The sequence below is a fragment of the Sciurus vulgaris genome (assembly GCF_902686455.1).
Source record: "Sciurus vulgaris genome assembly, chromosome: 1".
Lineage (NCBI taxonomy): Eukaryota > Metazoa > Chordata > Mammalia > Rodentia > Sciuridae > Sciurus > Sciurus vulgaris.
The window spans coordinates 93,483,986-93,497,263 of NC_136461.1; the positions used below are offsets into that span (position 1 = coordinate 93,483,986).

The following is a 13,278-nucleotide window of genomic DNA, read 5'->3' on the forward strand; positions in this document are numbered from 1 at the left end:
GGCGCTATAAGAATTAATCTAAGGCTGCGATAGAGACGAGGAGAAGAGCAAACCCAAGAGGAACCAACCTAAAGGATTTACCAAGTGGGCTGTAACTAACAAAGCCAGAGTAGTGGTGCTGCCTAATCATTTAGAAACCTACATTCCTCCACAGTATGCCCCAAATACTGCACATGGAGGCTAGGATGTAATGTTTGCCCTGCTTAATTTTAGTCTTGTTTTGTTTCAATCCCTCTTGCTATTCTCCTGTTCTTTCCTTTTGGCACATTTACCTGTGCCATTTTATCTTGAACGTGTGTAACTTATACTTTTGATTTTTACAGAGATTCACAACTGAGTTTACTTTTAGTCTTAGAGACTTTGGACTTGGAATGAATAAAGCAGGAATAGTTAAGACTTTGGGGACATTTGGAAATGGACTAAAACACATTTTGCATTGTGAGATGAATCTAAACCAGCAATAGAATATTATAGTTTGGATCTGGAATGTTTCCCAAAGCTTGTTTCCCACCTCAGAACTACTGGGATATGGTGTAAAATTTAGGAGGAAGAGTGAGAGGTTTTAGGTCATTAGGAATATATTACTGAAGGAGATCTTGGATCTCTTCCTCTGTTTATTTTTCTTTTGATTCCATTCTTCAGTGATATCAGCATCTTCTGGGATGCTCTGCTTTGCCACAAACCCAGAAGCAATGGGGCCAGCTATTGACTGAAACCTACAAAATCGTCACTCTTGTTTTCAAGTCAATTATCTCAGATATATTTTATGGGTTCTTTTTAGTTAGATACGACAGTAGAATCCGTTTTGACATAATTTTGAAAGCATGGAATGTATCTTATTCTAATTCAATCCCCAGTACTTCTCTTTCCTCTTCCCTCTCCCCATACTCTTCTCCCTTCCCTCTATTGATCTTTCTGCCATTTACCCATAGGTTTTTGTTTTGCTTTGTTTTGTTTTTTTAGTTAATTTCTTGTGGATCTACACGATGGTGATAGCCACTGTGGTATTTGTTGTAGTAATGGAAAACTGGTTAACATAATACTTAAACTTATACATTTAAGTTTATACATTCAGTGAATGTATACATTCAGCTTCTTTATACATTCAGTGAATACTCTTGAATTTTTATCAAGGCAAACTATGAACTTTTGCAAAGAGATTCTACTATTTATCCACATATAAATGGTGTGAGAATTAGGACTTCAGTAAGTAAACAATTGCATTTTTAAATAATGTTTGTCAGTATTTAGTAGTTGCGTGAAGAAGGCAGACCTCTTCAATTCAATTTACTCATGTCATGCTTTTTTTTTTTCTGAGCTTTATTTTTAAGCTACTCAGACTTGGAAAGATAAAGCTGTATTTGAAGAAAAAAGAACTGTGATAAACCTGTAAAAATACTCCTGTATTTTCTATGGCTCAGTAAGAAGATAAGAAAATAAATAAATCATGGATGAATAAGAAAGTTGTTAATAACACCTTACTATCGCATGGGCAAAAACATTAGAATCAGGAACTAAAAGAGAACAGAAAGAGGAAAAACCCTGATCAACTCTTTTGCTAAAATGATACTGCTTTAATATTTATACATCCCCACAAATCTAACATGTTTGGAAAACAAACTGAGTCCCCTCTTGTACTCATACCCTATCCGTTTTTTCTCATCTTCCCCAATTTGAAAATGACATAATTTTCACATTTTCATTCAAGCCTAAGTCCTAGAAACTGTTTTTAAATACTCCAGTCATACTGCATATTCAATTCCATAGCAAGTCCTGTAGATTTTATCTTCAAAATATATTCTTAATATGTTTACTTCTCACTGACTCCAGTGTTTCTGTTTTTTTTTTTTTTTTTTTTTTTAACCACCTTCGCTCTTTTCAGACCAGGCAATGTCGTTGTAATGACTCTTACTGTTTCAACTCTTCTCTCTCTAGAGATGATCTTCCATACAGCAGCCAGACTGATCTTTATCAATGTAAATCAGGTCACATCACTCCTCCACTCAGATCCTCTGGTGTCTTATCCACTCTCAGGAAAAGGCAAATTTGATCTCAAATAAAAGGCTCTGCATGACCTGACTCATGCCGTCCCTGTCTCCCCTCCCATGCATTTCTAGTTGACTCTCTTCATTTGGACACAGTTTCCTGCTAATCTTTGATAGAATAGGCCAATTCTAACTTCAGATTTTACACTTTGTTTCTTCTCTGCCTGGGAGGTTCTGCTCACCACTCCCCACAGAGCCCATTCTCTTACTTCATTCAGAGTTCCGCTCAAATGTCATCTAGGAATAGAACATTTCCTGTGAAGTTCTTCCTCCTTACCCTGCTTTATTATCTAAAATTGACTTATCAGCGTAGCATTTTTTACTCTATTTGTTTATTTGCTAATTATCTAGTCCTTAATGAGGCCTTGAACTCCATGAGGTATTTTGGCTATCGAGTTCTTCTTTGTTTTCTGAGAAACAATGCATAATACAAGGAACATGTTCATTATTATTTGGTGAATAACTACAGTAATGAATATTGCGGTAGGGATTTCCTCTCTAATGTATCACTGACTCTTTTAACCTACTGCCTTTAATTTCAGTACTACAAAGCAAAATTTTTTGGATGACAATAAGTAAATTATATATTAATTTATTAATAATAATTATTATATATTAATCTATTATATATAAATATTATATATTAAGATGCATATCTCACCTTTATTTCAGATATAGTTAGTATATAAGAATATTTTTAAGAAAAACATATTTTGTACCCAATTTCAATAAAATAATGGTCATTAAGAGAAAGATTTATTTTTAGTTGAGAGAATGGATAACATGACTTTAGAGATTACAATGCTGGGTATAATTTTAACAAATTAGTTTTGTTATCTGATAAATATAAAATCATAGACCATGAATATGACAAATGTTGCCATAAATATACAGCAACTTTAGTTTCAAAAAGACCCTCAACTTCTTATCAGAAGTACCTGTGTGAGACGCATGTTTTTGCTTAATAGTCAGAGCATGAGATTGTTACAAACAATCAGAGTTTTAAAACAGATCAACATATTGAATCAACTTTATGCAGAATAATTTTTTCCACTAGGGGACACTGAGCAGTTTCTGGAACATTTTTAGGTGTCACAACTTATAGAAGGGTGTCATTGGCATCTAATAGGCAGAAGCCAGAGATACTGCTAAACTTCCCACATGTACAAGTCACCCCACAACAAATTAAACCACCCTTTGCTCGCAGAGCTGAGGTGGAGAAACTATTTCAGCCAGCATTATGATTCTGAGTTTTCCTTTAGATTAAAAGAAAAAAGGAAATTTTAAGCTCCTTTAAAACTGTGTTCATGCTACTGTACATCTACTATCTCTGAGCTACAGTCAGGTTCTTCTCAGACCTTTTTTCTCTAACTTACAGGACTTGCAGCATCTGTTCAACTGCCTTGCTTTCTGCTACTCTTCTGGAAAACATGGACTCTGTAGATCAATTATTTAGTTGTGGAGTTTCTGAGAGTCCATACTGACCGTTTTTCTTTCTGTGTTTTGGTTATATCTTTGCCAATGTGACTACCATTTTACAGGTGGGTTCATTGTCTTTTTCCCAATGTATATTGATGTACTTGAAGATACGATGCAACACTTTAAGTGGTATGAAATCACAAGACACTGTGATGCTCTGAAATAGTTGTTGGATGAATTGATTGAGTAAACATTGACTTGAAATATTAAATAAATTTAGCGACCCAAGTCATGTCTATTATAGAATTTTCTGATTATAACTGTGAAATTATTTGCTGTTTCAATATAGTTAATACTACCCTTATTATAAAATATCATCACTGTTGAGATATATAATTTCTCAGATTCAGCTTTATCAGTATGCTTGTTGGTTTAATCTGACAATGATAGGAAAGAATTTTTTTTCAGGTAAAATTAGCTTGAGATTATTCCATGACTTCCATTCTATTATAGAAGTACATTTGAATTGAAAATAAAGTGTCTTGTGATTTCATATCACTTAAAGTGTTGCCTGGTATATTCAAGTACATCAATATATATTGAGGTTCCCTTAGAGAACACAAAACTGGATTTTGTTTCAACATACCCAGATTAAGTCCATGTCCATCCATTTGCTTGTGTGATTGTAGGCAAGTTGTTTAACAATTAGGAGCCCTATCAAAGAGAATTATAAAGTAAAATATGATTATGTATAAGTACCACATATCACATGGTCACTAGTGTTCAGGAAGTCCATAATAAATAACAATGATATTGCTATTCATATGTAGAGATTGATGGGAATCTGGAAGATTCATAATTATTTAATGGATTCGATAAGGAACATTGTGCCACATTGTGATCCTGGTTACCTCTAGTTATTGAGGAAAATTTCTGAAGTCATTCATTCATTCAGTACACATCATTGAGCATATTATTTGTGGCATGTATGTAAAAGAGAAGAACCAATAAAATGTAATTTTTCTACAACTTATATTCTAGATGGAAGAAACAAATACTTAGGAGACTTAAAAATATGTAATTCAGGCTGTGGATGAAGCTCAATTGTAGTGCACTTGCAAAGCACATGCAAGACCCTGAGTTCAAACTCCAGCATTGCAAACAAACAAATACATATAATTCAATACATAGGTAAAACTCTTACTGTATCAGATGATGAAAAATTAAGTAAAGAAGGAAGTCTGGAATTTCCTGAGGTTTACATTTTGGCTTATATGATTCTCATATTACTTTCCATATATAATGTGAGATAGGGTCAATATTCCTTTTTCCAAAAAGGATGTGCAGTTATTCAGGATCCTTCCCACTCTCACTTTCACCTCCACCCTGCCACCAGAACTTAACTTTCCCTATTAGATTTATTTGGACTTTTTGTTTCTTTGTTTGTTTAAAGAAAATCAAATGAAATGCAGATCTATTCCTGCCATCTGTTCTATTTTATTGATCTATTTGTCTTTCTTTATAGCATTTCCGGTTGGACTACTTGATTACTATATTACTCTGTTTTGAAATCAGCTAGTATAAATTCTACAATCTTGTTTGTCTTTATCAGGTTATTGAAGATTATGCTTTGTTTCTCTGAAAATTTCTAGAAATTTTTATTTTAGCTGGAAGTTAATTTTTCTGAAATCATACTCCAGATACTCTCTCCCATGTGATGGACAGCAGCTGACTTTAGCACCACAGACTAGAGTAATTCACAGTCTGACAGCAATTTGGGAAGAGTTTACATGCACAATTCGAGGCTCCCTCTTGGTCTCTATTTACTTCCCAGTGTTTTTACCTTACTTGCTGCTATGATCAAATAAACTTATGTCTTTTGAGTTCTTAAACAAAAAGTTTTTAATATTCTATCCAAATTTTAGCATTGGCATCAAGAAGCTTCTGGTTGAAGTAAAGAAAAAAAGAAAAACTGTAACATGGGAACATCATTAAAGATAATGTTTCCATCTTCTAATTGTTGGCTTCACAAGAGGTTCTACATACTTTAAATATTTTTTGTGCCTTCTCATAGTTGTTGGTATATAGTTGTAGGTATGTTGTGCCTTACATACACATTACAAACGTGCATAAATATGATATGCATATCATTATAAATACATATCAAATCAAAAATTTTAATAATTTACTGTAAAAATATCTATTTTCTATTCAAGAAATATGTTTGGGTAGGTCATTGAGAAAGCTATTTTAAAGGGTGATTGTACAGAATTCTTCAAATGTTTCTCTAGACCAATGAATATTTTAGACATTAGAAATTTATTAGCAATGCATTGATGATTATTTCAGGTTGAGTATTATTTCATTGACATACTTGCAATAATGAAATAATTTTATTTGAATGAAAATGAGTTTCATATTCCAATTTCTTTTCTTCATTTTTCCTCTTATTCTCTTTCCCTTTTCCTTTTCTTGTAGAAAGATAAGTTGAATTCTTATTTAGATTTCCTAATTGTTGTCTAACAGGTGACTTTTACTGCTAAAACCATATTTAATCCCTATTATTCCAGATTTGATATTTATAAATTTTGCCTATATAATAAGACTTATATGTAAACCCAAAATCAGTACTGTAATTTCATGGTCACTTGAGACGTGGCAAGAGCTGCAAAAACAATGAGTTTCCTAAAGGGCAGGATTTCACCTATAGTCAGGAAAGGTGATGCTCTGTTTCAGCTCTCATATTGTAAAAAAGTGTTGTTTTCAGGGTCACATTTGATGTGATGTTTTCTATGTTCTTGTGTTTTTTAATGGTGATTTTGTTGTTAAAAATGTCTGTTAAATAGTGCTGACGAATTCTTTAGTGTTCCTAAATGCAAGAAGGTTGTGACGCCTGTGATGTGTTGTCTGTAAATGGAGAAAATACATGTGCTAGATAAACCTCATCAAGGCATGATTGTGCTGTTGGCCATGAATTCAACATTAATAACTCAATACTGTTCATTTCTGTGTCTTTAAGTGGAAAGACAGGTAGAAAAAGATTATGTGTTGAAACTAACCCTGTATTTTCCCAAAGGTCAAAGACTCAGCATCTACTAATTCAATGCTCATGGTGACTTTATAACTACCAAGAATATTTTTTTCCACACAATACAATTTTAAACCCTATTTCATCTTCCTTAAATGTTCAGTAGCATGTTATCAAAGCATGAAGTATGTAAAATAATACTTAGATGGGCATTTGTTTTCTTTATTGAAATTTTTTATAGAAATCAATTAGTAAGATCAGCCATACATATTAGTCAAGGTATTCTAGAAACACACAACCAAAGGAGTATGCATTTTGAAGAACAAGCCAGGAGATCCAATGTCCAATGCAGGAAAAGATGCAAGTCTCAGCTTAAGAATATAGACTGAATTTGTATTTCCTCTGCCTCTTTAGTTCTATCCAGACCCCTAATGCATTTCTGATGCTTGACCAGGAGAGAGGATCTTTTCTCAGTCTACCAACTCAAAAGTCATCTGTTCCAGGAACACCTTCACAGATGTTTTACCAACCGTGTATCCCCCAACCTAGTCAAGATTACTGGTAAAATTCACCATCACACCATATCTAGCATGAAATAGGAAATATTTGAAATATTGAAATATTTGAAATATTTTGGCTTAAGTTATTGAGTTGAATGAATATTTTCCTTGAAAAAATGGCATGTATATTATTATGCATTATCTGTAAAAATTTTAATTTCATAGACTATCAGAAGGAAACATTTGTTATAGAATTGAAAAAGGGTCCCTTGAAATAATTTGTCTTCTAAGTTTTCCTTTAGCAGCAAAATAAAGTTTTAAACTAGTTTACACTTTATTTTTAAAATGTCCTTTTAACCTCTGAGTTATGAGCTATTAATATAATAGACCTTATTACATATAATACAAATTATGTATGTGAATTAGTATATGTGTTGCTCAAAATTTCAGGAAATATGTTTAAAAATGTGAAAACTTAAATTTGAAGTACATTATCTTTCCATACTTTCCATATGACTCATCTAATTTTATTTAGGTTTAACAAATCTGAGAATACAATACAAGTTGAAAGGCATTGTTTTGAAAACTGAATATGTTATAGAGGATTCTAAGCAGAAGAAACTTCTCAGGATTCTTTCAGAGAAACAAATTTCATAAGTTAATATGAAGTCAATGAAAAACTGCTTGATGCTGCATGATAAAATGTTTTATTTGTAATTATTTATCATGAACTTTATGTTGCCATCAGGCAAAAATGCAAAAAAAAGAGAAAAAGTAGATTTCTCACTAATGGTGATGAGATTTTAGAATGAGAGCAGAACTGCTTATCACAATGATTTGTACAAAATGGACACTTAGTAAATGTATATTGGATACACTATGCAATTAATCAATTAATGTTCTTGCAACATAAATGCCTCTGTCCATAACTGACAATATTATGGCTGATATATGGCAGGCTACTTTGACACAAAAAGTCTGAAAATCTTGAGCAATATGGAAACTTTAAAAAAATTAAAATGTGGTATGGACATATGCTATTTCCTTATCTCACTTTTCACAGCTGTATCTGTTAGTAGACAAACTTTTCTATTTCCAAAATTACTTTTTCTCTCTTTTAAAGGTTCTACATTGAAAAATTAAAAACTAAATTTTTTTCCTCATACTGATTTACCTTTTCCAAACACATTTTCCTGTTTGTTTCACATACCCAAAAGCAACATTTTTATGTGATTCCTCGGATGGGCTGACTAATTTCAAGTCAGTTATTTTCTCACAGCATGATAAAATCATAATGTATTTCTCTTTCTGAACTTTGGATTTAGTTCATACCTTGGAATAAGGAATTACAACAAAACAAATCTCACCATCTGGAGGTTTGAGAGCCATAAGTTTTTTTACCTTTATTGTCACTGCATCTTTTCACAAATTCATAAGTACATGAGAATAAACACACACTATTGCCAGCTGAGTTTGTCAGTACAATAGATAGTTATGACAAGTCAATTGCCAAGAAAACGTTTACAATAAACAGGAATTTGATGATAAGTTGTACCTCTAAAATAGACATAAAAACTTCTAGGGCACCTAATTTTTATACTGCAGAGTTAGAGAGAAACATTTCTCATTTGAAGAATTTAAGGTGTTGACAATTTCAAGACAATAAATACCTACTAGCTACAGTTTACTGTGTTGTTGTAGAGATCAATCCTAGAGAAAAACTGGCTTTTCTTCTGTAGTGGCTAAAAAGCTAACTTTCTATACAGATTAGGGCTCATAAAGGCAAGTCTGGGCAAAGCTTTGGAGAACCATGTTTTCCAATACTGGAAACATTCAGGCTAATGAGAAAGTTAAATGCAAGATTCCAAGGCTCTTCCCCATATGTCCAAGTTTCTGGTAAGGAGGGTGGGTGTCAGAATTCAAAGATACTTTGAGAATGATGGACTAGGGCACTAAATGTTTAATCCCCCATAACAAGTTCTTTGTTGATGGTGTGTATTCAAAAGATGGAGGTCTGGGATCACTGTTGAAATATGTGTGTCTAAAACTAGTCCCCATTAAGTTTCTTACCTAGAGCTCTTGATGGCTTTAAAACAATATGAGTCCTCAGCAGTGCATCTAGAAAGACCCTTCTGCTTCTAGTACTTTCACCACTGATGTAAGAGACCCTTGTCTTTTTAAATGTGATCCCTATCTTGTGCTTGATTTTCCTGAAAGTATGAATGGAAATTTACATTAATGAATGAAAGATTAAGCACTATTGATATAGTAATGTTATGTCATTTAATTTCCTCAGAATGCCTACTCAAAGATTAAAGAATTGACTGAGAACTCTGCTCAGGTCCAGAAAGCACCACACTTGGAAGACTTCATTTTAGGTGGCTTGAGGTGAGAGCCAAAAGGTTTACCTTAGCCATAGTTCAGACTTATCGATAAAGAGTTTTGGCAGCCAGCATCCAAACCTGAAGCAGCTAAGATAATTTAATTTATTAAACATTTAAAAAGAAGACATAATCTTTTGTACCACAGGAACTTATAATGCATTTATATGGAAGGACACAGGGACTTTACCCAGAACCTATTAAATATTGAGCAAACAAAAATATAATTGCATAACATACACTTTACTGGTGATTTCTGTGTGATTCCTTAGAGAAAATTTTTCTTTATGCACAGGTGTTAATAGTCTGATCACGTATTTTAAGAATAGAGATTACATTTCTAACATGTCATTGAAAGCAATTGTAGGGAAGTTTCAGACTATAATCTTCTGAAATATTGTAGAGTTTCTTTGCATTAACCTGTGCACAAATGCATTGATACATTGTTACTAAAATTTCACAGATCAATGCATGCAGTAGTTTATATTCTTTCTTACAGACTTACAAATCTAAAAAAATAACTCATTTGTTTTCAATTATAATACATATATGTAACTGAGTTGTTTCCATCTTTTAGGGGTGTGTGTAGTGGAGAATGTAGTGTCTCCAGGTATAACACTGAGGTCCTCAAACGCCAGGTTTAACAGGAAGATTCATCTTTTTTCTCAAATCTATAACCTAAGATTGTACAAAAAGTGATCCTCAGAACCAGACTCTAAGAATGGGGTTCCAAAGGTGGAATTACTTGCTAGCAGGATGGTGATACACACCTCAATAAGATAGGTGACATGTCATCAGTGCCTGTGATACCACAGCTGTGTGACTGCTAAGACTCACTATTGATTAACTAGAAGAGACTGTTTATGGAAGAGGATTCTCTAGGTGGTGCACAGTCTTTAAATGTTCAGAGGTGTGATATAAAATATAATTATAAGGACTGTGAAATTTTGTGACTGTTGCTAAGTGCCACCACAGACTCACATCTATGACCAGCTTTGTGGAAGGGTGAGAGAGCCTCCTTAGCAACTCTTTTGGAGACTTTTTTTGTGCACAGCTAGAGATAAGACAGAGATGAAGACCAGGAAGGACCTGATTGTAAGAATGAAAGATCTGAAATCTGGGATTTTACCAATTTTAGTCAAATGTCTAGAGAGGGATGATACTCCTTCATTACAGTTTGAAGCTGCTTGGGCACTAACTAATATAGCATCAGGAACTTCTGCACAGACTCAAGCTGTTGTACAGTCTAATGCAGTACCTCTTTTTCTGAGACTTCTTCATTCTCCACATCAGAATGTGAACAAGCAGTTTGGGCTTTGGGAAACATTATAGGTGATGGTCCTCAATGTAGAGATTATGTCATATCACTGGGAGTTGTCAAACCTCTTCTGTCCTTCATCAATCCCTCCATTCCCATCACCTTCCTTCAGAAAGTCACACGGGTCATTGTCAATCTCTGCAGGAATAAGGACCCCCCACCGCCTATGGAGACAGTTCAGGAGATTTTGCCAGCTTTATGTGTCCTCATATACCATACAGACATAAATATTCTTGTAGATACTGTTTGGGCTCTGTCATACTTGACAGATGGAGGTAATGAACAGATATAGATGGTTATTGATTCAGAGGTTGTGCCATTTCTTGTGCCCCTTCTGAGCCAGCAGGAAGTGAAAGTTCAAACTGCAGCCCTCAGAGCAGTTGGTATCATAGTGACAGGCACTGATGAGCAGACCCAGGTTGTTCTCAATTGTGATGTCCTATCACACTTCCCAAATCTCTTATCACATCCAAAAGAGAAGATAAATAAGGAAGCAGTGTGGTTCCTTTCTAACATAACAGCAGGCAACCAGCAACAAGTTCAAGCTGTAATAGATGCTGGATTAATCCCTATGATTATTCATCAGCTTGCTAAGGGGGACTTTGGAACACAAAAAGAAGCTGCTTGGGCAATTAGCAACTTAACAATAAGTGGCAGAAAAGATCAGGTTGAGTACCTTGTACAACAGAATGTAATACCACCATTCTGTAATTTATTGTCAGTAAAAGATTCTCAAGTGGTTCAGGTGGTTCTAGATGGTTTAAAAAACATTCTGATAATGGCTGGTGATGAAGCAAGCACAATAGCTGAAATAATTAAAGAATGTGGAGGGTTGGAGAAAATTGAAGTTTTGCAGCAACATGAAAATGAAGACATATATAAACTATCATTTGAAATCATAGATCAATATTTTTCTGGTGATGACGTTGATGAAGATCCTAGCCTCATTCCCGAAGAAACACAAGGAGGTACTTACAATTTCGACCCAACAGCCAACCTTCAAACAAAAGAATTTAATTTTTAAGGTCAATTGAGTGCAACATTTTTCTTATGTTCAATATGAAGCACCACCAGATGGCTACCAAATGATAAGAACAACAGCAACAAAAGGCTCCAAAACACATGCCTCTTCGTTTTGATGCTTCTAAAGCAAGCCATGTCTCAGTCACTTTGCAGTTGCCAAAAGTCACTCTCACATGGACTGTAAATTCATATGCATGATTTCCTAAACTGTTTTAGAATTCTTAACAATCTCAACTACCCTATATTCCCTGGTCCCTGGTGCCATGCTGACAACTGCAGTCTCCAGTTTAAAATATTCCATAGTGGTGGCAAGTCAGCTGCCTGTTGGTATTCCTTTGGAAAATGGTGCACTGTGGATCAAGACACTTTGGTATGATGCATATTCACATTGGAAGACTGAAGAGGTGCAGTATGATCTGAGCCTCCGTCACTGTCCTCCACAAATATATTTTCATATTCTTTATGTGGAAGAATAGATTTTAAAGTACAAACCAAATGATTTTCATTGGTGGAACTGACACAAAAAAAGTAACTTAAAAACAAGAAACTTGGTTATTGATTAAACAGATAAGTTTTAAAAAACTGTACTGCGTCTACCAGTAATTGATGTGTTTATTATCTGCCTCAGAAGCCAGGGTTGGAGGAAGAACTTTAGATATGGATGGTAATGCTTTCACCATTATACCTAATTTTTGAGAACAGCAAGCCCTATTTGACCACTCACTTCAGCCTGTGTGTTCCTGCTGTTTTGAAGTAATCAAATGCTGTGCATGGTATTTTACCTGAGCTGCAACCTGTTACAGACTTGAACTTCTGTTTAAGTTGAAAGCAAGAGTCCCTCTCTACCAAGGAAAAATAAACAAAACAAAACTGCAAAGGTCTAAAATATTCATTGGTGATTTTTTTTTTTTTTTAATCTTGCTTTCAGCTTTCAGGAGTTAATATTTTTGTTCTAATCTGATAATTGGATATGGTTGATTTTTATTGGGTTTAAACTGTGGAACTTTCATGTTTACTGTAATTTAGTCTTAAAACATTTTTTTTTTACTTAGTAACCAGTGCTTTTGATAATGTGGTTGGCAACAAACCAGCAACTATTTAGAAGTGTTATAAGACTTCATTCTGAGTATTGGGAAAGTTCATTCAGATCCTACTCTAAAAGCATCTGTGCATATTAAAGGATTCAAACAGGGATCTGTATAGAGGAATAATCTGCAGTTATTTAACATAAACCTGATTTGCAGTGATCTTTAAGTAGTTCTGCAAAATCTGGTATTACTATGTAAAGTTATTGCTTTTGGTAAATTGTCTGACCCAGTTAATAATGAACAAATATGGATTTGAAAATTTTTAAACTAAATAATTTGTGCTGTCACAGAAATGGTTTTGTTGCTCTTGTTTACTGGATATAATTTCCCAATGCATTGATGTGAAGGGATAGAATATCTAAACTCATTTAGTTATGGGGGGTGTATTTTCTGTGATGAAGATGAGACAGATGCCATCAGAGCTTTGTGAATCAACTGGGGTGTTTTCACTGATAAACAATACATAGCAGGTGTGC

At 34.1% G+C, this 13,278-nt stretch overlaps 1 pseudogene across 1 annotated transcript; it reads left to right on the top strand.

Moving 5' to 3' along the window:
- The first annotated feature begins 10,444 nt into the window (after positions 1 to 10,444).
- On the top strand, positions 10,445 to 12,621 carry LOC306654218 (importin subunit alpha-4-like; annotated as a pseudogene). Its single transcript has one exon. The product of its transcript is annotated as an importin subunit alpha-4-like (transcript).
- Positions 12,622 to 13,278: the final 657 nt, after the last annotated feature.